Genomic DNA, 26,333 nt, shown 5'->3' on the forward strand with positions numbered 1-26,333 from the left:
ATTGGACTTATAAGAAAGTGAGAGTTTCCTAAGTATCACATAGGTTTCTATCCATAAGTGTGTAGTGCTTCAAAATTATGAGTAAGAATCCACATAGACGTGGTTGATAAAGACATCGACTCAGAGATAATCAACCTCATGCTCTGACACCAAGTTTATCACATCGCACCCCCTAGATGTAACCAGCGTTGGCGTCCTCTTTGAGGACTAAGAATATCCTTTTTGCTTACATCGTTGCATTCATAAGTTAATATGCGGAAATTCTAAATATTCTATATAAATTCTACATTTAGGTTTACATAGACCTCTACATACACATAATATCTATATCGAGTATACATAGACCCTTCACATAGGAAGATTACTTAGTCATCTACTTTTATTGCACATATATATATATAAAATATAACAATGTCTCAAATGGATGTGTTATCTCATAACCATCTAACACGAGTGTAATAATTTGGGCCTAGCCCATAAATCAATGTAATAAGTCCACATATACGCTATACAATGTTTGGTACTCAAATGAAATAGAAAAAAATAGAAATCTTAAAACTAAAACAACTTCATTAGTTTTATATTAGCATTGCCCTCAGAAACTAAAACAACTTCATTAGTTTTATATTGGCATTGCCCTCAGAAAGTAAGGACCTCCCCAACTTGGATAAAAGATAATTCTAGTCTTCCTTCAAAGTCGTCTCAAAATCCCTTCAAGGGTCGGAACCTAAAATGTTTGGGAAAAGGGAGAAAATGGGGTTAGTACACCACTTGTACTAAGCATGATACCAAATGCACACATATCATGAAATCATTCTATAAACGGAAAATTAATTAAGGTATGCAATTTTGTTTGAAAAAACTTATGCACACTCAAGAAGACCATACCAATCAATAAGAGATATTCATTAAGTCCAAAGCATATACATCACAAGACCAATGATACTAAGTCTAGTCAATCCAATATGCATATCATATAATTGAACACATAGTCAAGACAACTATATCATCAAGTTATTATAGCAACAATCATGGATTAGAGTTCATTACATCATAACCACAACGAGACAATTACCCATGAACCCTCATTAAATCACCTAGTGCAATGACCAAGCAAAGCCCCATAACCTTGCTCAATCAAGTAAACATAACAAAAATCATGGCCAATATCCAACTTCACATAGCATATCATTTAAGAGCACATATCGTCTTACTTTAGAAATAGAGACCAAACACATATTCATAAGTGAAACCAATAAACATGTAGTATCAACAATGTGCAAATTCACCATATACATGTCATATAAAATTATAATCATATATAAAAACAAATAACATCTCCTCAAGGATAACTAGTGCAATGTTTAGGTAGAGTCACATACCCCTAACTTGTCTAATCTAAACCCCTTGGATTCTCCTACTTAGAGTTTATTCCTTTAATTCATTTTACCTTTTGGGAACATCTTTCTTTAACCCACATAGAACACATGACATATGGAATCCGGTGTAATGGAACCCTACACCGAAGGAAGGCGGACTACTTGCCAATGTAGTACAAAACATGAACATAGCAACTACGTGGATCCACTAGCTAGTATTCCTATGGAGGCAACATCGTTCAAGAACTTGTAGATATAGTTGGGACCATCTTTATGCTACATGCATTATAGTTAACAATATCAAGATTACATTAGTGATCCTACTTCCCTATGTGAGAAGGACACTCCTCACTCTAGTTCACTCGGTGCAAAGCTAGAGTCCACTTTGAAATGTTTTTAATGTCTTTTGTTAATCATCATAGCTTAATGTAGGTCATAGGGTCTATCCCTTGTATAATCATCATCATCATAGGTCAATAAGAATTGCATGAGTATAGTCATTTCATTAACATTCATATAAGATGAGTTAGCTCATTTACATAATCACATCATGATAAGGCACATTGGTAAATAATCATAATCCTTATAACAACATTTACATCTTGCAACCACCTCGCAAACCGTAGTCAATATATTTCGATTAAACATCATACCAACTCTACCAATCTTAATACAAGGTATACTTCAATATAATATTATCACTTAAATCACAATTAACCACAATTGGAGTAAAGAGTAGAGATCACAAGGACTTAACAAGTCTTGTTCATAATCCATCATCAAGGTCTTACCATAAAACCTTAACTCAACATAATAAGTGTGTAGTTTCATCACACAATAATAATCAGCATAAAAACAAAGCTAATTGAACCACTACATCACAATCCATCACTAGTTCATAGCTTAAAATCAGAGACTTAGGTCAAAGTCATAATCTAGATCAATTAATCAAGAACTAACATGAAAGGACTATAATTCATCTTAAACTAATCATAATTTACACATTAACATCATCTAGTAGTAAATCAACTAATAACCAAGTCAATTGAACCAACATTACACAATTCATATCAAGATCATAACCTAGGGTTAAGGGGATGAGTTCATTTTCGACAAACTAGACCAATCCATCAATAAATCGTTTAATATAGTTATAATTCATCATAATTAAATTAATAAAACCCAAATAAACCATAAATAAATCAGTTTGAAAAATCAATTTCGAGATTGAAAAAAACCCATATGAAAACTCATCTTTTGAAATTAATTAGATAGAACCCGTTGAGGAATGAAGTCTCAAACGTGTAAGGAATCTCATACCTTAATGTTTGATGAAGATTTATGGAGAAACATTGGTTATTTCAGCCCTAGAACCCCTTTGAAATTGACATTTTATTGTGTTCTTGAATTTGGGAGGGAGAAAGAACAGAGAAGGAAGACAGTTTTGGGTTTGGGAATTATGAGGGCTTAGGTTAGTTTAATAAACTTATGGTATTTATAAAGGTCATTAACTAAATTAATTAGACTTCCATTTACCCCTAACTAACTAACTAACCCCGAAATTAATTAACTCAAGTCACTTAAAATGGAGTAGCCTAAAACAGACCCTCACAGACGACTCCCTGTCCAGGCCCCGTTAGTCAATCGACGGACCAAGGACCAACCGTCCTGTTGGTCCGTCGTTGATTTCAGAGACTGTGAAAAACAAGACTGTCATGGATTTGGATAAATTTTCATCGATGTTTGCCATAGACGCTCCGTAGATTGACACACGATCCGTCGATTTGCACTCATTTCTGCACACTGCCTTTTGGCAGCTTCTTGCCAAAATGCAAGGGTCTTCCTCAAGAGACCTTGGTTGGTCCTTGGGGAGTCGTGATTGGACGTTTAGACTATGAACAAAATCTAATAAGTGTTAGACACCCTTCCACCAGTTTTCATCATTTCCCGACTCCTAAACATAATCAAATAGGTTAAGGCACGCTAGCACCTCCTTGAACTAGTTTCCAGACTTCATGGACGTTCCTTGATGTTTTGGTTCCTAATAAATTTAGATGACTTATATACATTAAAATAGACCTTAATCAGTTTCTAAACCTTTTTACATTTATGTTAGGCTCTAGAACACGTCTTACTTTCGATGTGTTACAATGGGGGTCTTCATACTTGGCCAATTTCTTTGCAAATTTTCTCCTTCTTTCTTCGTTCCAACTCTACTTTTTCCGAGAGTTCGTGAAATCCTTAATCATATGCATAAGTTAAAAATTCATCACAAGTATACCAAAAATCAACTAAATAACTCAAGATCATCCTCAAACATGATCAATTCATCAGCATATTTTGACTACTTAGGCATATAAATATGCCTAAGATTATCAGCCCTGGTCAGACATCGGATATTGTGCATATAAACTCATGAAAAATACCTAAGTTGGTGTTTCTATGAAAAATTAAACAAAAATAAAAAAGGTTATGAAAAGAGTTTGATGTTAAAGAGAGAAAAAGAAAATACCGAAAAAGATGTGACTTTGTGTAGAACAAGCAAAAAGATGAATAACAAAAGTGCTGAAAGAAATAATGAACACTAAGAGCTATAAAGTCAAAAGTCGCACCTGTGAAAAAAAAATCAAGGAAAGAGCATAAAAATAAAAAGATGATAAGAATTCATTGAGAAGAGATGTAAAAATCCAGTGTAATGACCTAGAGGGTAGAAAGTCACTATGAGTCTACATATGAGTCACAATGTAATGTTAAAAAGATGTTGGAATAAATATTGAGAGCTTGTGTGATTTACTTCAACAATAATTTTGATGATCATTTGCCTTTGATAGACTTTTCATATATTAATAGCTATAACACGAGTATTGGTATCGCTTTGTATGAGGTTCTATTCGAAAAGGGGTGCTTTGAAGTGGGTGATGATCTTTTTGTGGATATTGAGTACATGCAAGCTAATGACACAACCACTCAAGACCCTAAATCATATGCTTGGGCACCACCGTCTTTAGTAAAAAGTTAGGCTCTTATATCATCCAGAGCCACTCGCTCTTCAAGGTCCATTAACATTCCTCTAGTTTGAGTTTAAAACCAGGAGACACGGATGGACACTTTACTTCAGCATATGAAGCCATGGATGCAACACTTTACTATAGACTCCAAGGCAAAGATGGATCAGATGATCGACCAAAAGGTTCAGGTCATTCATAATCGCCTGGATGATTTTGTGTTGAGATTCCTCGAGAGGACAACCTCCACCATTGATGTTACCACCTTCTATCATCATTTGTCTAATATTTGTGCTAATGTTGCTACACTCATAGACCCACTAATACTGAGCATGCATCTACCCCATTCGAATCAGACAATAAGCTAGTGATTAGTGCTCTATTTGGTGATACTATGCCACAAACCATATATCTCTTGTGCTGTTAGGATGTGTCACCACTCTTACCACACTTTTTATGCTGATGAGGTTCACAGATTGAAGAAGAAGAAGAACAAGAAGTTGGAGGAGGCCACGAGAAAGTCAATACTTGATGAGGAAAGACAATAATCGTGGGCTCGTGAGGTGGATGTTGTCCAATCTAACACTCTGAGCCCTACTGACGGTGCTCCCATGGTTGGTGATATTGTTACTGATGGCATCCCCTGTGTTGATCCAAGAAATCTAGGAAACCAAACCCACCCACATTTTGAGAGGTTTTCAGCACATATTCGCCACACGTTTGCTTTACCATATGTCTTACTTTTGATTATTGTGCATTGAGGGAAATTTCATCTAAATTTTTGAGGGTGGGTATGGATTGTGAGTGATAGGGTGAAGTCTGAGTAACCAAACTCATAATCCTCTCTTGGGGTTTTCTTGCCTATTTTTTCCCTTAAGAGATTATTTTACTTTCGGTTCAACCGAAATGTTTATGTGGAAGCAAGTACAAGAATAAAGCACGGTGGCACAAAATTCATCAATAGTTCATACCCATCCAACAAAGTTTGAAATGAGTTAGATATTTAGGTTTGATGAGTTGAATCTATTGGATCTCAATATGAAATTATAAAGAATCGATTTGACATAATGACTTAAGCAAAAACATGAACTGCGCAATATAATAATCTGATAATGAAACAATATACTAAGTGTGTGAGAAAATTTTAAATGTTCATACAGTGTGTGAAAATCTATAACTTTCCCTATTGGTCCTACTAAAATACTCAAGGCTAGAAGTTGGAAAATGAGCATAGACCCTTCTTCAAATAAGTCCACTCAAACCTAAATAATTCAAACAATAGAAATAAATGATCCCTTTGAGGAAAATCTTTTAGCCTAATGTATATGACTTCTTTAAATGCCCCTAATTCATCTTCTCTTAAATAGTTGTCTTGGCCCCGGTCCTTTCTTGGACATGTGCGCCTTGACTTTTGCCGAAAACCTAAACTAAGGGTGGATAATTCAAAAATGTACCTAGATCTTGGAGTTGGTCCAACATTGTATATTTTGCACCTCAACTCATGTAAAATATATAAGTTGAGGGTTTCCATGAAAACTAAACCAAAAGAAAAAGGGGTATGAAAAGAGTTTGGAGTTGAAGAGATCATGAGAAAAGATATAAAAAGATGTGACATTCTGCAAAACAAGCAAAAAGATGAATAACAAAAGTTCTAAACAAATAATGAAAAACAAAATCTATAAATTCAAAGGTCACATTTGTGCAAAAAAGTATTAAGGAAAGATCAGAAAAATAAAAAGATAAGAAGAATTGGTTGAAAAGAGAGGTAAAAAAGCCAATGTAATTTCAATAAGGGCAGAAAGACACTAAAAAGTACCCAAACATACCCTAACTAACCCTGGGCCTACTTTACATGTTGAGAAAGTCCTATAGTGATCCTAATGACTAGTTTGTAGAGTCTAAGCAGTGAAAATAAGGGCAAGCCTATTGTATTGAGCATTAATTGTGCTTGAAATCTTTTTTGAGCGTGAGCATTGAATGAATCCTAAACTTGAAATTCATGTCTATTCTGTGTAAAAATGATTTCTTTTGATGTGAGAGAACTAGTTACATTGTTGGAGAATTGATATTGTGGTTATTGTGAGAAGTATATGTTGTGATGCCTATTGGTCGATCTATATCATGTTTTTATCCGTATGAGTTAGCTTGTTAAGTCTAGATGATAAAAATCACACTAATGCAATGAAAAATTATTGAGAATGCCATGTGATTGCTTTAGTTTGTATGTGTAGTTCTACCTATGTGGCATTTAGAGTGTTAATTTGTCGCTTAAGGACAAACAACAAGTTTACCTTTAGGGTGTCTAAATACCGTGAGTTACCGTATTTTTGATATGTTTCCCTTAGAGTTTGTGTGCGTCGTAGGCTATTTTGTTATTAGAAATAATGTTTTGTAAATATATTATGAATGAAATAGATTTGGATGTAGTTTATGAGGTTGCTAGCTGAAAAATACTTTAATAGACACAAACGGTACCATCAACAGACCCTTAGGTCTATCGATAGACCGTGGATGAGAAGTTGTAGGTCTTGTCCTGGGAGATAAATTTGAGTAACTCAAACTATGAAGTGGTAGGACAAACTATATTCTATACCATGGTCCATAAGTGGTGCATTACAGGTAAAATATCAATGAAGTCTGACAAGTGTGGAACCACAGATCAAGTTGATGGACCGTAGGTCTATCCATGTTTGGTCCTGCACATCCTTCAATGATGATTTGAGAGCTAAATGTTCCAGTACCTAATATGTAACGACCATGTTTCATCGTTATATAAATGCCAACAAGGAGAAAATTGCGGGCGGAAAAACTTTTTGTAGTACTTGTTCTGAACCTTGCCAGATTTGGAGGAAATCAAAGTCTTTAAGGTGTAGACAAATTTGGTACAAACAGTTGAAAACGGAATGAGTGTAACTGAGAAATCTAGTAACAGACAATGAAAAATTTGAATGCATGAGATATTAGATAACTCGTTAACAAACCCATATGATTTTACAGAATTGAATTTCAGTGAGTAGATCTTCAAAAATTGAACTTAGCACAAGGGGTAATTTTTTAGCGTAGTTGGTTAGAGAAGTGTTGCAAAATAGAGATTTGCAATTCTTCTAAGAACCTTATGTATCGCCTTGGGCCGCTATGGCAGGGCCGCTGAAGTGTCATACTGACCGTTGTAGTGGACGAGGCGGAACTTAAAATCATAGATAAAATAAGGGAGCTCACTGTTTCGGAAATGCCGTAGTAGCGAGACCTTAGGCCACTGTAGTGTCTCTACTAAAATGGAATGAGTGTCGCTATAGCGAGACAGACATGAATTTAGTCGTCAATAAAATGCCTAAACGACGTTATTTGACACTTTTCGACTTTAAGATCTAAGGAACGACCCCCAAGAAACACTAACTCATTTTCCATCATTCTTGAGGCTAAAGGTAAGCATTTAACTAGAAGAATCCAATTTTTGATCCTTCGAACATAATAGAATGGGTCAACGTTTATGGAAAGGGTTTCTTGATAGCTTCTACAGTTGAAACACCCCTAATATACATACTTGAGACCATGGAAATGATCTAGGGTTTGTTAGAATTGTTAGTAATCTGGCAGAGTGATTAGTTATTAATTTTCGTATGTTATTAACTATTTGTAGATAAAGAACAAGCGGAATGAATCTACAAAGGAAAGAATCAAGTTTCATAGAGTTTCAAGCTTGTTTCGAGGTAGGTGATGATTGTGATTCTATGATGTTGTGATGTTTGTTTGTTTTGCTTCATTATTATAATTCTATATATAGTAGTAATGGTAGCCCGGGCATTCTCCGGGCCCAACACGAACACAAGGTCATTACAATATGTTCTGTTAAAAAGTAAAGAAGAGAAATTTATTATGATTGAGTTGGGTATACCTTGCTTGAGCTGTAGGACATAAAGTATCTCTAGTAGGCATATATTGTGTTCCCCAACAATTATACATACACATTTACATCTAGAGAAGCGTAAGCGTTGCTCAATCTTGTGTGGTCACATCCTGATGAACATCATATCAAGCTCAAAATCAGTTCTACAGAAAACTAATCAATTTTTATAATCAGTTGAAAACAAATGATCTAGTTACCTGAAATTGTAGATGTGGAGAATGAGATAGTAACCAAAAGATTGTATTGTGGGATTGAACTCTGTTGTATGTTTTGTAACAAACTAAGAACACACTATGAGTAACAAACTGGTAAGCTTCTATAAAATGTGCTCAATAAAATTGGAGCTTCATTTATGAATTGATAGAGAAATGTTTCGTTACAAGTCTAGATTCCCATATGACACTTAGATAACAGGGGAAAACTAAATAAGAAAATAAGAACTATAAAACAAAATATAAGATTTACTATGGCTCAGTATAACTATATGGAGTGGAGCAGTTCATTCAAATTTAACAGTTAAGGAGTAAGGATTCATTGTCAAAGAAAGTACACTAAATCTTAAAAGTAAAGTAGTACCGCATTTACTATGAAAATCACAACAAGCTTCATAAATCTTTTTTGTTGCTGTCCGCAGATTCTCAAATAATCTATGTAATAAGAACTAAAATACATGTTGATGTATACAACGAGACCTCTTTGTAATAACACCTCTCATAACCTATTTTATTCTAACAATCAAGTTTTCTGTTGAACTTGTTTAGGTTCCTCCTTTGAAAAAGTAAATATTAAGATGACTAAATTAAATCAACTTATATATACATGCATTGTGTATATATGGTATAGTATGAATTTTAGTAGTAAAACTTCTCGGTTTTGATCACTCATATAGATGTAGAATTTATAAAATTATTAAAATACTTGATATTATACATTAAGAAGTAGAGATTATTATATTTCAGGAGTTCTAAGTGAAAAGCTTGTTACCTTGGATAAGCTTAATGGAAAACATTTGTGTATATTTACCTCTATTCAGACATTAAATTGTTCGTGTCTTTAAAATACTTATTTTTGAAGTAATTTTACTAAATTTAAAGCTATAATAGTTTATAAAAAGCTTGTAAGTAAAAAACAGACGGTCATTTTTAATTTCCTCGAGAAAATTAATAAATATAGAGCTACTATATTCAAATTTACATCCATGTACTAAAGCATTCTTTCAATTCCATCCGAAGCATATAGTCCTTTAGGAGGCAATGCTGAATAAAAAACAATTAAAAGTAAAACGGAGATTCACTCATATAGAATTTGATCAGGCAAAAAAAAGTATCAAAAATTGGAAATTTTGCTCACAGGTATCTATAATACACAAATGTCCTACCAACAAGAGTAATGTCAAGCTTGTGAACTTTGGCAATGAAAACGTATTGAGTTCAAGAAAACAATATAATCTCTTTAGACAAACAAAATCCTTTAAGCATATTATTTAACGTATTGAGTGCATCAGTGTCACTTTGAAACAATAATATTGGTTCTATGATAGAACTACCAATTTAGCCCACTTAAGAAAATTAAAGGTATCGTAAAGTTTCCAAATCAGAATGTTAGATGAAAAATTAGAGAGGTAAAATAAAGACCAAAATTACAAAGAAGTAGAAAGGTAAGAGAACTGACAAATCTGGACAAGTCCAAAGTCAAGAAGAAGAGGAGTCAGATGGAAGAAAAAGCCAAATTCAAAAAATCAAAAACTACAAGAAAATAGTGAAACGGAAAAGCTGAAGAACCAACAAAAACGTGGGACACAAATAAATAACAAAAGAATCGATAAATCAAATAGCTAAAGTAAAGTTAAGCATTCAGAATCAAATTAGCAAAAAGACCCATAAAATTTATGGTACCTGAGATAGGAGGTAGCTATAAACTCCATCAAGGTGTCAGGTTAAAAATAAGAGGAGATGAAGATAAAACAAACATTTAGAAAAAGAAAGCCAACCACTAGAAATAAATTATTTCTGAGAAGGGAGTTAAACTCCGCTGACTACCATGGTGAATGTTTGAGAGTCAGAGAAGCGGACAGAGCAAACAGTTGGAGGTGGAGCTCTTTAGCAGACGCGTTAGGATCGATGGATAAAGATAAAGGTTAGATAAATATTCAAGCGTAGAATGACAAAAATAACCCTTAATTTCAACGTAATTTTGAGTAAGCACACATGTTGACAGAGAGGTGTGTGGTGCATTAGTTAATTATAATTTCTTGTTTAGGCTTGGATCTTTGTTAGATGTTTTGGTATATTTCTTTTAAGATTCTAGGTTTATCATCCGCATTGCTAGATTTTGTAGATCAATTGTTCATGTTTGTGAGATTTGATACAGGGATAATACTTATTCTGTTTTCCTATGATTAATGCTTTAGTTTAAAATTATTTGCTTATGTTTGATTGTAGTAGTGGTTCTACCAATAGAGTGTTAGTGTGCGTGCCACTAACGACGGTCTAGGTCTTGAAAAAGTTGGTATCAGAGCCTAGGTTTGTTGGATCTCGATGTACCAAAATAAGTCTAACAGAGTTTTGCAGAACGGTATGGGGACGCCTTTACTTTTCTTCAAGAGGCTATAGGACTTCAGGAAACCTCTATATTTTCTCGTCTCGTTTCATGCTATAACGTGATTTCAATTGGTATCTTTCTATTCGAATTAGTATCTAATGTCCTTCACTCTTCATTGCAAAGATTGCTAATAGTATTTTCAATGACATCAGGTCCGCAACTCTCGTCAAAGCTTTAATTGAAGAAACTCCAGCGAGAGGTCGCGGTCGAGGCAGGGGTAGGGGAAGAGTTAGGTGTAAAGGTCGTGGAAGAGTAACACCCTTTGTAAATGATATGCCTATTGAGGATGTGCCCAAAAATGAGAACCCTCATATGCAACATGAACCTATGGAAGGGAATATGTAAATTGAGGATATTGGTCAAGAGAGACGGGTACCGGCTAAAAAAATGCAGTTATTCCTCCTTTGGACCAGTGTTTGCTCAATGGTATTGTCGTTTTTAAATGGGTTGGTTGGTCCTGGATTTACATTCGTCCGAGGAAGCAACTCAAGATCTCGCTAAACTCCCTGTTGCCAGCACTGTGCCCAATATGTGTGAAACTGAAGGTAATAATGCTTTCTTCCATTACTTTTTAAGTTCAGTTATGACAAGGAATGACTATGACATGCTGACTAAGTTTCTAAAATTTACTCCTTCGGTATTTCCTCGTTCTAAGACTGAAAATGCGTATGAGTTTGCCTTTGGACTGTTATGATCGAATGTATAAATTGTATATTGTTCACCAACATGGAGTTGAGTTTGTTTCCTTCAAACTTTGTAGGTAAGGCCAACCAATGGTGGAGACCTAATATGGAATGTAATTCTGCTACTTTACCTCCACTTCCTTGGACCTAATTTAATGCCTTCTTCCGAGAAAAATATGTTCCTGGAAGGTTGAAGTATACCAAGAAGGATGATTTTATGGCCTTGGCGCAACTTAGTTTGTATAAGGCTAAGTTTCATTGCTTATCAAGATATGATATGCATTTGGTTACTAGAAAGGAGGAGAGAATCCAGTTCTTTGTTAGAGGTTTTAATTTTAAAATTGCAAGTGACATCTGTCCATATGACTTCTTTTGTTAGGAGCTTCAATGAGGTGAAAACTATGTGAAAAAGTAGAGGGGGTGAAGGGAGACGGTCAGTCTAAGGAAGATCTAAGAGAGTCAGAAATTCTGGATTTATTAAAGGCTCATATTCTAAGAGATCCGGTCGGCCAACGTTGGAAACCAAAACAAATCAGTTTGATACAGGGATTCACACATTCAGCGGGTAGCAAGCCATTATCCGATCCTATATGTTATAATTGTAGATAAATTGTACATACGAGGAGAGGTTGTATTGATCCACGTGTGATAGATTTTATCCAGCGGCAATCTAGAGTAGTGGTACTGATCGGAAATCGTAAGAATGGTCGAGGGAGTCTGCAAGGTGGGCGTGGAGGTAAAAAGTGAGCTCATAGAGGTAGAGGAAATGGTGATGGTAATGAGGGAAAAGGTAATGTGCAACAAGGTAGGGAGGTTGTTTGTCAATATGATAGGGCACAGTGTGACGCCTTTTTGAGCAACAATAATGTGGAGTCATATGATGTGGTGATCATATGTAGTATTCTTATCTCTTACCGGATGGCTAGTGTGTTATTTGATCCGGCTTCTAACTATTATTTTGTTTTTGTGAGAGTTGACTTCGAGTTTGATATGATATGTGCTTTACTTGATGCCCCAATCGATGTTTCGATCCCAATTAGATAATTAGTTATAGGCACCCTGTCTATCATGCTTGTGGGTTTTTAGACTTGAGGTGATTTGATAATGTTGATATGGCTAATTTTGATATTATTTTAGGCATGACTTGGTTGTCCCCCTATCATCATGTATTAAACTTTAATACTAAACAATAACTCTAGAAATTTCGGGAAGGAAAAATTCAAAGGGGAGGGGTGTACAAGCTAAAGCAAAATAAGATCATATCCTCCCTTCGGGCTAGGAAACTTGTATTGGAGGGATGTTTAGTTTATTTGCCTCATATTAGGGATGTTGAGGTTAAGTCTCCATCTATTAAGTCTATTCATGTGGTGACGGAATTTAGAGAAGTTTTCCCAACTGATTTTCTTTGTATGCCTTCGGATAGAGATATAGATTTTTGATTTGTCTTGGAACTGGATACGCGTCCCATTTCGATCCATCTATATCACATGGCTTTAGCAGAATTAAGAGAGCTGAAGGATCAAATCCAAGATTTCCTTGATAAGGGATTCATTCAACCTAGTTCTTCTCGTGGGGGGCCCAACTGTTGTTTGTTACGAAAAAAATGGGAGTATGAGCATGTGTACAGACTACGACAATCGAATAGGGTCTCTATTCACAACAAGTATCCCTTGCTTTGAATAGATGATCTTTTCGACCAATTGCAAGGTGCATCAGTCTTCTCAAAAATTGATATGAGATCTGGTTATAATCAATTAAAAATTAGGCCAGAAGTATGAGCAAGACTACATTTAGAACTCGCTATGGGTAATATGGATTTTTGTTTGTCTTTTGGTTTAACCTATGTACCCGCAGCTTTTACGAGTTTGATGGATGGGGTGTTCAATCCATTTCATGATTCATTTGTGATCATTTTCATTGATGATATTTTGGTCTATTCAAAGAGTGAGGAAAAGAATCAAATCATCTTTGTATTTTTATGGGTGTTCTTGGAAAACAAACATTGTATGCAAAAAATTGCAAGTGTGAATTTTTGTTTAATCCTGTTGCATTTTTGGGGCATGTAAATTCACAACAAGGGGTAATGGTAGATCCCCAAAATATTGAAGCGATAAAAAATTAGGTTTGACCTAGCTCTGTGACAAAAGTGAAGAGCTTTTTAGGGCTCGCTAACTACTAGCATCATTTTGTGGAAGAATTTTGCATCTATTGACACTCGCCTGATTAATTTGACTAAGAATGAGATACCATTTGAATGGACTGAAACATGTGAAAAGATATTCCAAAACCTTAAGACTCTTTCAACCACCGCACTCATCCTACAATTACCAGTGGAAGGTAAGGATTTCATCGTTTATTGTGATGCTTCCTATTCGAGGTAGGGAACTATTTTAATGCAATATAAGAATATGATAGCCTATGATAGCCTATGTGTCGCGCCAACTGAAGGTACAAGATATAAATTAGCTAAATCGTGACTTGGAGTTGGCGACAGTGGTATTTGCTCTTATGATTTGGTGTCATTATCTTTATGGTGTTATGTGTGAAGTGTTTACTGATCGTTGTAGTTTGCAACATGTGTTTGCTGAAAAGGATCTGGATTTTAGATAGCGAAGATGGATCGAGTTACTCAAGGAATATGATGTGCCCATTGAATACTATCCGGGCAAGGATAATGTGGTGGAAAATTTGTTGAGTAGAAAAACAATAAGTATGGGTAGCTTAAGCTTACTTGAGTGTAACCAACACTTTTTTCTAAGGAAATCTTGGCTTTAGAGACTAAGTTCAAGAAATTGGGAATCTCTGAAAGAGGTAGTATGTTAGCTAGCATTGAAGCTAAGGACATATTCATTGAGGAGAGCAAGTCCAAACAATTCGAGGAGGAAATTTGAAAGAACTCAAAGATAAGATGGAGAATGGTAAGGCAAAAGAGACTACTCTTGATGCGGATGGTGCAATTATTGAAGAAGGAACGATTTTTGTACCTCGAGTTTATCGGTTTATTCAAAAATTATTGGTTGAGTCTCATTGTTCACAATATTCTATTTTTCCGAGCGTGAACAAGATATATAGAGATCTGAAAAGAATTTATTGGTGGTAAGGCATAAGGAAGGACATAGTAGAGTTTGTGACGAAGTGTCAAAATTGACAACAAGTGAAGTATGAACACCAAGGGCCTGCATTTTTACTTCAAATAATGTTGATTCTAGAGTGGAAGTGGGAAAGAATAGTCATGCATTGCATGGTTGGTGTTCCCAAGACTTTGGGGAAGCTTGATTCTATTTGGGTTGTTGTTGATAGATTTACTAAGTCAACCCATTTTATTCCAGTAAGAATAGGTTATAAAATTGAAAATTTGGCTAATATTATGTGAACTATATAGTGAGGTTGCATTGAGTTCCCCTTTCTATCATTTCGTATCGAGCCACCCAATTCACCTCCAAGTTCTGGAGTAAATTGCATGATGAATTGGGCACATAACTCACTTTTAGTACACCTTTTCATCCACAGGCGGATGGATAATTCGAGAGGACTATCCAAGTGTTGGAATACATGTTGAGAGCGTGTGTGATTGATTTGAAGGGTATTGGGATAATTTTTACCTTTTTGTTAATTCTTGTATAATTACATCTATCGCTCCAGCATTGATATGGCCCCATTTGAGGCTTTATATGAGAGGTGATGTAGATCACCCATAGGTTTGTTTAAGGATGAAGATGTCAAACCTTTGGAGGTTGACTTAGTAAAGGATTCTCAAGACAAGGTAAACAGTATTCAAGTTAAAAATTTAGCAACCCATTGTAGGCAAAAGGTATGCAGATCATAAGGTAAGAGACATGGAGTTTCAAATTAGGGAGAACGTCCTATTCAAGGTATCACCCATGAAAGAGGTGATGAGATTTAGTAAGAAAGTTAAGCTAAGTCGTAGGTACATTGGTCCCTTTGAGGTTCTTGAATGTGTAGGGTCGGTGACATATACATTATCTCTACCCCCTAATCTACCCGGTGTTCATCTAATATTTCATGTCTATGGAGGAGACGTACCATGGTGATAGAGACTATATCATTAAGTGGGACTCAATTGTTTTGGACAAGAACCTTCAGTATAAGAAGGAAATGATTGCCATTCTCTATCCTGATATGCATAAGCTAGCAAGGATATTAAATCCTTGAATGTCTAATGAAATCATATACCGGTGGAAGAAGATATTTAGGAAAACAAGCGAGATATGCGAGACAAGTATGTCAATTATTCATCGAATGAGATACTACTTTATTACTCTCTTAGATTACTTTTCCTTCGTTATTCCTTCGGGGACGAGTGACGGATAAATTGGTGTCTATTGTAACAACCGGGTTCAATCGTTATAGAAATGCAAATGAGGGAAAATTGGGGCTGAAAAAACTTTTTGTAGTATTTAAATTTTTCTAAACCTTGTCCAGAGGTGTAGGAAATCAGATCCTTAAAGGTTTAGAGAAATATTGTAACAAATGTATTACTTAATTATTAATTCGATTACATGACGTGTTAGATAACTTATTAACAAAACCCTACAAATTTACATATTTTAATTTGAATAAGTAGATCTTCGGGAATTGAACTTAGTGTATAGGGTAATTTCAGAGCATACCTGGTGAGAATTGTGCTGCGAAATGGAGATTTGAAATTCTTCCGAAAAGCTTCTGTCTCGTCTTGATCAATGTAGCTGGATGATGGCCAATGTAGAGGGATCGGTTTAGCAGCATAGTGATTGTTGTGGCAGACGAGACAGGACTTTAAATCATAGATGAATGATTGGAGCTCACTGTTTTGAAATGTAACTGTAGAGGGACCAAGGACACTTATGCACCTCCAGTACAACGGTTTGTGTTTCGCTTCAGTGAGTCAGACATGAATAAATCGTTAATAAAATTCCTAAACGACCTTATTTGACACGTTTAGACTTTTAGAGCTATGAAACGACTCATAGGCGACTCTAACTCATTTTCTACCATTATTGAGGTTAAATGTACGCTTTTAACTTGATAAATCCATTTTTTCATTCATAAAACATAATAGAATGGGTCAATATTGATGGGTAAGGGTTTTTTGATAGATTATATAGTGGAAACAGACCTAAACTAGATACTACAAACCATATTTATGATCTAGGGTTTTTTAGAATTGTTATTAATCTGGGTTATTAGTGATTGATTATTGATTTCCGTATGTTATTAATTCTTTTTATACAAAGAACAAGCGGAATGAATATGGAAAGCGAAGAATCAAGTTTCTTAGGGTTTCAAGATTGTTTCGATGTAGGTGATTGTTGTAATTCTTTGATTTTGTGATATTTGTTGGTTTTGCTTCATTGTGATAGTTGTGTGTGTATGCGTGTGTGGTGTGTCTATATATATAAATGTTGCAATATTGATCACACTTGTGGTAAATGACTGTAATATTGATCACACTTATGGTAAATGAAATAGCTGAATGATGGTTTCCATGAAATCGTGATGTAAATGTACGATCTTAAATATATGCTTGTGATTATTATCATTATTATGATTGTTATTGTGGTGTGTATTTGGGGATCGGAATTCCACGCTCCGGCAAGCTAATTTAGATCGAGTTACCATGTTCTGGCAAAACTATTGGATCAAGTTGCCATGTTATAGTATAATTGTGGGATCGGATTACCACGTTCCGGAAAGCTAGATTTTTGGATTTGCATTTCGTGAGAGGAACAATGATATACGATGATTGAATGTTGATAAACATGTTGATAATATTGTAGATGTGTATATATCATGCATGTGATTATAATGTTGTTGACTTAATTATGTTACACTAGCGGGATAGCCGCGTGATCCTACCAGTACACGGTGGTTGTGCATTGATTATACATTTGTTGTTATTTTTGTTGAGTACAGGACATATTCAAGTGGATATTGACAAGCCTTTCATAAGAGATTAAAAATCATCGCATCGAATTCAAGGGTGAGCCAAATGTTCAAGGTTGCCATGGGATTCTCTTTTGTCTATGTCCACCAATTCTGGACTTAGACCTTTGTTTTAGAGTAGTACATTAGTTCATTAATATTTCTTGTTTAGACTTGAATCTTTGTTAGATGTTTTGGTACATTGATTTTTATATTTATTAGGTTTATTTTCCACATTTTTAGTTGTTAGATCAATTGTTTTCGTTTGTGAAAACTTTGGGTCAATACTTATTTTGTTTGCCTATGATAAATGTCTTAGTTTTAGATCATTTGCTTAGCTTAGATAATAGAAGTGTTTCTCCCACCAGAGTGTAAGTGTTGGTACCTATCATGATAGTATGGGTCGTGACATGATGAAAGTTTCTATGTGTGGAGCCACAAAGGGAATCTATGGATTTTAGGTAGACCTATGGTTCATAGGTCAAACCATCGTTTTAAAGAGCGCCAAGCACTTATTTCTTTATTTTTTTCATGCTTTATTTGGGATTTATTTACTTAAATAGGATTTATTAACCTCTTTTTGGGAGTTATACATTATTGTATACTTTTAATCTTGGTCTTTTGGGAATGATTTTCCAAACTTTTGCCATTCTATATTTCAAAAGTTGGTTAATACGATATTCGCTTTGAATTTCAATTCAATATTTTGGGTTTCATATATTTTCATTGTAAGTTCATGAATTGGATTTATTCAATCATGAGTAGCTAAATACACAACTAAAGTTGTGTGAACCACGAGCAATTAAAGAAGTGCGAATAATAATTAAGTAATTCTTGAATAGAGTTTATGGATGTATTGTTAATCCTTTTGTTTAGAAGTCTTTTTAACGGTTGCAAAAACATTAGGACTCGTCTCATTCCTATTTTCCGGACCAAGGAGGTAATGAATGAGAAAAGAATTAACAATAGAGATTTAGTAAATGTTACCTAATAGTCTAATGTCGATTGAGGAGAGGGTGAAAACAAAGTCATAATTGATGTGATATCTAATCTGTGGTAAAGTTACGGGTTCTTAAAGAATACACCTGTAGCCAGACCAAGGTGCGAGGTGAAATTCTATAATTGTATGAAAAATCATTTAGGTATACTTAACTTACTAACTTTGTATGTAAAAAACAAGGAAAGGATTACTATTATCAGGATTAGTGCGTTAAGAGCTTATGGAGAACACAAGTCTTAGTTTCTCTCTTATATTTATTTCTCAGACTAATAAACTTGCTTACTTGGTATTTGATCAACAATCTATTTCATTCTTAAAAGTTGCTCCCCATTTATTTACTTGCCTCTGAAATAGGTTAACAAAAAGGATATAATAGTGAGTTAAGTTTACGTTTGAACCATATTCCTCGTGGTATCGATCCCAATCTGCATATTGGGTTCTGTACTTCATAATTATCAATTATACTTCTCTGGGGACGTGTAATTTGAGTGTATAATCAAGTCTTATGAGTTATTTGTGATATTCTTTAGGCTAACTAGTTCTCGTTAAACATTTCTGACTTTCTGTTTCTGGAGCTTGTCACGCCCCGAGCCTACACTCTGGACGTAGCCAGCACCCAATGACCATTGCTAGCCTTGTACGAACCCTTGTCTTGGATTACTTAACTCATCGAAAGACTTAAACATAGAATATAACTTAAGAATGACTTTAAAATTGTGCTTAGCAAAAATGGAAACTTCGAGAAAAGCATGCAAAGCACACTAACCTAACTTAATGAAGGCAATTGTCCACACTAACTCAAACACACACATGGGAGCTTGAGTAGTGGTTTGATTTGATTAAAAAAATTCTTTACAATAAAATGAAAGACCAAAGAAAACTAACATTATCTATCTATGAAGCCTCTAAAAATAAAGATGGATGTTGGGACAGGACCCCCAATCATCATAATATTGTAAACTAAATCAAATAGTTAAATGATAAGGATGTCCTCCGGAATGAAGGGAGACTTACCAACTGATTCTCCGTTGCTCACTAGATCAACGGTGCGCCAAATGCTGATCCAAGTTACCCGCGTGTACATCATACAATGTAGGGCAACTGGCATCGTATGGGTGTTGGAATTCTAAAAACACTAAAGCTTGAAAAGGAGTACGAAGGAACACATACCTTTGACTCAACTCAAGAATAACTTGACTCATTACACATAATGCAATTTAAAAATATGTGCAATATAAAGAAAATTGTCAGAAACATTCTAAAATCACTAAATTTATGGAAGATACAATTAACTTTAACATGTAAATTAAAAAAAACAAGCTAAAATGATGTATATAAGAATATAATAACTTCTGTGGGAGTTTCTCTAACTAACAACTGTCACATAAGAGCTACAGTGATGATATATCGATCAACCTAGCTCCCAGCGCATCCTATACCCGGCCAAAGATATAAGACCTTAACTGCCTAATGGATCCACTAGTCTACTGTGAAAAGGGTTGATCTAAAAATTTTGAACCTTTTCTACCCATGGTTACTACATGGTTTTGGGGGCTGTGAGTAGTCTGAACTCTCCCCCGCGTCGGTGCTAAATAATGCTCCCAAAAATGTGCTGACGTTTATGTTGTAAAAACATGTCGAATTTGTGGTTATGAGATTAGTTCTAAAAATACTTAACTCAATTTTATCTTGGAAATCATAATATCCCTGCTTGCTTCTTTTTGAAATCTTTAGTTATTTTCGGAAAACTCTCACTAAGGCTCCTTGGAAATCAAAACTTCCTTACTAATTAAAAGTTAAAACATTTTAAGTATCTTTGGTAATACTTAGTCCCCATATACCTTTGAAGAAAAGAACTTCAACTTACTCTTTACTTAGCTTGAACTTGAGTCTTATATCAAAGTTAAAATGTTTAAATAAGATCCTTGAAAACCTTTAAAGACATTACTTTAACTTACTTCTTAGCTTTAAACTTGACTCCTTAACTTCCTTGACTTTGACCTTAACTTTTCTTGAATTGAATTATGGTTCAATATTATGATTTGAGTTATTTGATGATTTCTAGGTGTTTAGAAGTTTTCAACTCGTTTTTCATCTCCAAACCTTCCTAGTTCTTTCATCAAACACCTTGGACTATTGGTACTCTAAATAACCATTGAATTCAACTAAAAATAACCCATAGAAACAAGAACTCAACCAATTATGGCAGCCAACAATTCAACAACAAGAATGCAAAACGTTTCTTCAAGAACTGAACTTCTAACACGAGATCAACTCAAAGATTGCTTAACTGAAAAAAATTGGTGTGTGGGTGATTAAACTCCACACGAAATATAACACATACTTTAATAGTGATCACCCATGACGAATTCCACACGAAGATCTTAGTGTTCTTGATTAATCATTGGCCCTTTCTCCTTTCTCCTGCTTCTCTTCTCTTTTCTCCCAAGCCTTAAGGGGGTTCTAATTTTCTAAAACTGACTTAACGCTTAGTTTTACCCCTAATAAACCTTTAAAATGACTTGGGAAATAGTTTGGTGAAAAGACCCTTAAAATCCAGATTGGGACCTTTCTCAATCCAATAACCCAACTTTCGATAGGCATACCTCCGTTATATGATATCGAAAATGCACAAACTTGACTTTTTGGAAAGATCTATCTAACGGATTTCCAACCATATAAAGAACTAAATCTAACTCATACGCTAGAAGTTATGGTCATTTGAAAATGACAAAAAACTAACTTTTTAGACATAGGAAATTTTCCAGATTTTCCTATTTGTTTCCTTAAGTGATAATTTTTTGTTTCTTAGCTTATTCTTGGATATTATGAGTTACGAGATGTTACAATATCTCCCCCTTGGTAACATTCGTAAATGTGATTTCTTTCACTGCGCTAAAATAAGTAACATCAAGTTCAACACTTTACAATCCAAAAGCAAGTAATAACATGCTTACACATAGTCTTATAAAGTGATAAGAGGAGAATTTATTACCTTGATCAGCATTCTCTCTGGATTCAAAGAGATGTGGATATCTCTTCTTCAAATCCTTCTCATCTTCCTAAGTTGCTTCTTCAACAAAATTGATTCCTATGGAGGACTTTGGCTGATGCAACTTCCCTTGTTATCAACTTGCGAACTTGATAATCCAAAATTTGAATCGAAATCTCCTCATATGAAAAGCTATCCTTGATCCCAACATTCTCAGTTTGTATAATCAATGAAGGATCACACATTCACTTCTTCAACATAGAAACATGGAATACCAGATGATCAGTTGCTAACTCTTGTGATAGCCTCAACTCATACGCTACATTACAACTCTCTTGGATATTCTATAAGTTCCAATATATTAGGGACTAAGCTTCCCCTTCTTACCAAACCTCATCACACCCTTCATGGGTGAAACTTTTAGGTACACCCAGTCATCCACCTCAAACTCCAATGGCTTTCTCCTCACATCTCTATAGGACTTTTGATGACTCTACGACGTTTTGAACGTCTCTTGAATCACCTTCACTTTCTCCATGGCTTGGTGAAATAGGGTTGGTCCTATAAACCTTGCTTCACCAACCTCCAACCACCTAATAGGAGATCTGCATCTTCTCCCATAAAGAACTTCATATGGACCCGATTAGATTCTCGAATTGTAAATGTTGTTGTAAGCAAACTCAATAAGTGGTAGATGATCGTCCCAATTCCCCTTGAAATTGATCCGCAAGCCCTCAACATATCTTCTAAGTTCTTGATAGTATGCTCTACTTGTTCATCCTTCTGAGGATGAAAAGCAGTGCTCAAGTACAACTTCAAACCCATACATTTCTGGAAAGGCTTCCAAAACTGTGCAGTAAATTTTAAACCTCTATCTAAATGATTGAAATTGGAATTTCACGAAGTCTCACAACTTCTTGAATATACAGATTAGCATAATCCTCAGTCGAATAGGTAATCTTCTTGGGTAAGAAATGGGTTGACTTTATCATTCTATCGACAATCAAACAAATAGAATCATGCTGCCTGGGAGACATTTACAAGAATCTCATGAAATTCATATTAATCATGTTCCACTTCCATTCAAGAATTTCTACATTCTGATCTAAACCTCCTAGATTTTGGTGCTCCAGCTTCACTTGTTGGAAATTTGGCATTTGGAAACAAACTCGGCTTCATATCGCCCCACTAATATAGCTCTCTCAGATCAAGGTACATCTTTTTGAAACCCGGATGATGAAATATCTTGACCTATGAGCTTCCTCCATGATGCTCTCTTGGAGTCCATCCACCCTGGGTACACACAACCTACCTTGACACTTTAACACACCATGTGCCCAATGTTCAAAAGCCAATACTCTTTGCTTATGAACATTTGTCTTCAAGTCAAGCAAAATGGGGTCTTGGTCTTGCTTCTCTTTCACTTTTGACGCTAGTAATGACTCATCCCCATTGGTCACCACTATACCTCCTTCTACGGAATCCATAAGCCTGACTCCCAAACGTGCAAGTCTACGCACATCTTTGTCTAAATCTCTCTTTTCTTCTTCAACATGGGCGGTACTCCCTATGGATAAACTGCTTAATGAAACAGCAATCACATTACCCTTACCTGGGTGGTAGATAATACTCATGTCATAATCTTTGAGTAATTATAGGAACCTCCTTTGTCAAAGATTGACATCTTTCTGGGTAAACACCTATTGTAAGTTGTTGTCAGTGAATATATCCACATGAACGTCGTAAAATTAGTGACGCCATATATTCAAGGAAAATACAACATTAGCAACCTTTAAGTCATTGATTGAACAATTCTTCTCATTAACCTTCAACTGTCTTGACACATAAGTTATAACCTTGTCATTATGAATCAACACGCAAACCAAACCAAATCTTGATGCATCACATTACACCATAAAACCTTGAGTACCCTCCGGTAAGGTCAAAACCGGAGCAGTAGTCAACCTCTTTTTCAATTCCTAAATTCTTTTCTCACAAGCTTCGGACCATTGAAACTAAACTTTTTTTTTATTTAAATTGGTCAAGGAGACGAGAGAGATGAAAATCCCTCTACAAACCTTCTATCATAGCCATCCAAACCCAAGAAACTCCTAATATCAGGTGGAGACATGGGTCTAGTCCAACTCTAAACTGCTTCTATGTTTTTGGTATCCATCCTAATTCCATCACCTAAAATTATGTGCCCCAAGAATGCCACAGACTTAAGCCAAAACTCACACTTGGAGAAATTGGCATATACTTCCTTTTATTTTGAAGTTTGAAGTTACTATTCTGAGGTGACTAGCATGATCTTTTTCACTCCTTGAATAGATTAGTATGTTATCAATCAAGATGATAACAAAAAAGATCTAAATAAGTTTTGAAGACTATATTCATAAGATCCATGAATGTTGCTGGTGCATTGGTCAAACCAAAGGACATGACCAAAAACTCATAATGCCCATATATGGTTTGAAAAGTTGTCTTTAGAATATCACATTCCCTTACTTTCAACTTATGGTAGCCTGATGTGAGATCAATATTCGAGAAGAAAGAAGCCCCCTGAAGCTGGCCGAAAAGATAATGTATCATTGGGAGAGAATATTTATTCTTGATGATCACCTTATAAAACTGGCGATAGTCTATACACATTCTAAGGGACCCATCCTTCTTTCTTACAAACAAGACCGAAGCACCCCAAGGTAAGAAACTTTGTCAAATAAAATCTTTATCTAACAAATCTTTTAGCTAATCTTTCAACTCTTTTAACTCAGCTGGTGCCATTCTTTGTGGTGAAATAGATATAGGATGAGTATCTCGAATGATATCTATGCCAAAGTCTATTTCCCTCTAAAGAGGGACTCTAGGAAGATCATACGGGAAGACGTGCAGAAACTCTTTCACTATTGAAACTGACTGAATAGGAGGTATCTTATCATGAGAGTCATTAACACAGACCAAGTGATAGACACAACCTTTAGAATCTAACTTCCTCACCTTAAGATACAAAATGAATCGACACATAGGCACTACTGAACTACTTTTTCATTATAAGATGGACTCATTTGGAAACTAAAACTTTACTACTCGAGTCCTTCAATCAACTGAGGTATAAAAAGAATGAATCCAGTCCATACAAAGAATGACATCGAAGTCTACCATGTTTAACTCAACTAAGTCAGCCATTGTACTCTTGTGACTAACAAAAACAAGACAATCACAATAGACTATTTCTGCTTGAATGGATTCACCAACGGGTGTGGAAACACTGAATGATTAACTGAGTTTCTTAGAGATAATATCAAAGTTCATGGTAATATATGGAGTTACAAAACATAAACTCACTCCTGGGTCTAGCAATGCATAAAAAGTAAAGTCAAAGACTTGAATCATACAAGTGACAACGTCTGGCGAATTCTCCTATTCTTGGCAATTGTTGAGAGCATACAGTTGTTTCTTTCTCTGCCAGCACCAAAAGTAGTACCCCTTGGTGCAACGTTGTTTGGTGAAGCAAGTGATGAAGACTGAGCTCTATCTCCCCCGTAACTACCTCCTTACTTGTTCTTTGGGCACTCCCTCATGAAATGCCCGGTCTGACCACATTTGAAGCCACCCTAGAAGCCCTCACGACAAAAACCGAAGTGATTCTACGACATTTGGTTCAGGCAGAGGCTTACTACCCCGTGAGCCACACTACCCTGTGACTATACATGTTTAGCTCGGGAGTTCTGACCATGATGCTCAACCTTGTCTCTGGGTGCAGGTGCACTAGCAGATGATGGTGCAAGCCCCTTTTGTCTTTGAAACTCTTGCCGGTCTGAGCCCCCTTTCTACTGCCTAGACTAGTCGGCAGTCTTGGCTTTCTTATTTTTGTTCCTTCTCGGTCCCTCAGATTTTCCTCTTCTACTTGTTGCACATAGATCATCAACCTCAAAATGTCCATGTCTCCAATAATCATTGCCTCTTTTCCCTTTTTGCTTGAAGAACGCCCCAAACCAGCGACGAACAAACTCATTCTTCTCCTTATATCTTTAACAATCTCTGGAGCATAGCAAGATAGTTGGGTGTATTTCAGCCCATATTCATTGACACTCTAGGTGTCTTGTTTCAAAGTAAGAAACTCTCGTACCTTTTCCTTCTTCAGTTCTCAGGGAAAGTAACTCTCCAATAAAGCCTCTTCGAAATAAGCCCAGCTCGGAGGTGTTGCATCCTCATTTCTTCCCTCCTTCATCTGGTCAAACCAAGTCCTAGACACATTCTTATGTTGATATGCAGCTAGCTCAAACCTTCAATATTGACCAGGTGCATTACCTCAAACAGCTTCTTCAGCTTTTCCAAACAAATCTCCAGATCCTCAGTAGTGCTTGAACTAGACAAGCTTGTGGGATTCATCCTCAATAATTCCTGAAATCCTCTAAGTGTCTGATCCTTATTTTCGAGATCCTCTTTGCTTTCCAACTTGGTTAGTCACCGCCTGGCTCAGCATTTTATTAGCCTCACGAAATTCACATTGGTAACTTCCACTTAAGGTTGCACTTTTGATGTATTAGGTATCTCGGACTCCTCTACTTTTCTTATGGTTTGCCGACCTCTGACTACTCTTAGTATAGGAATGGTTATCTGAAACACGCAAAAGAATGAATTAAAGAGGAAAGATTTTTAGAGATAAACTCTAACTCACGAAAAGGAACATGAAAGAAGTTAGAACTTCTTAAATGTTGTAGCCTCCTAATCAAAGATGTGGGAAGTTTCAAACCGATGACTACGACTCTACAAACACGGGTTCATAGACTCCCTAGAACTCTTTAATTGTGCTCTCCAATACCAAGTTTCTCAAGCCCCGA

The 26,333-nt window shown here is 35.6% G+C and overlaps 1 long non-coding RNA gene across 1 annotated transcript in view; it reads right to left on the reverse strand.

Annotated features, from left to right (window-relative positions):
- Nucleotides 1-439: 439 nt before the first annotated feature.
- LOC104646840 (uncharacterized) overlaps nucleotides 440-26,333 on the reverse strand; it is a 35,178-nt gene continuing 9,284 nt past the window's right edge. Inside the window, exons 6-7 of the long non-coding RNA XR_002027590.3 lie at nucleotides 19,512-26,109; nucleotides 440-727 (exon numbers count right to left, since the gene is read on the reverse strand). This is a non-coding gene — a long non-coding RNA (uncharacterized lncRNA). The remainder of the gene's footprint in view (nucleotides 728-19,511; nucleotides 26,110-26,333) is intronic.

This window comes from Solanum lycopersicum, chromosome 4 (genome assembly GCF_036512215.1).
Source record: "Solanum lycopersicum chromosome 4, SLM_r2.1".
NCBI classification, from domain to species: Eukaryota; Viridiplantae; Streptophyta; class Magnoliopsida; order Solanales; family Solanaceae; genus Solanum; species Solanum lycopersicum.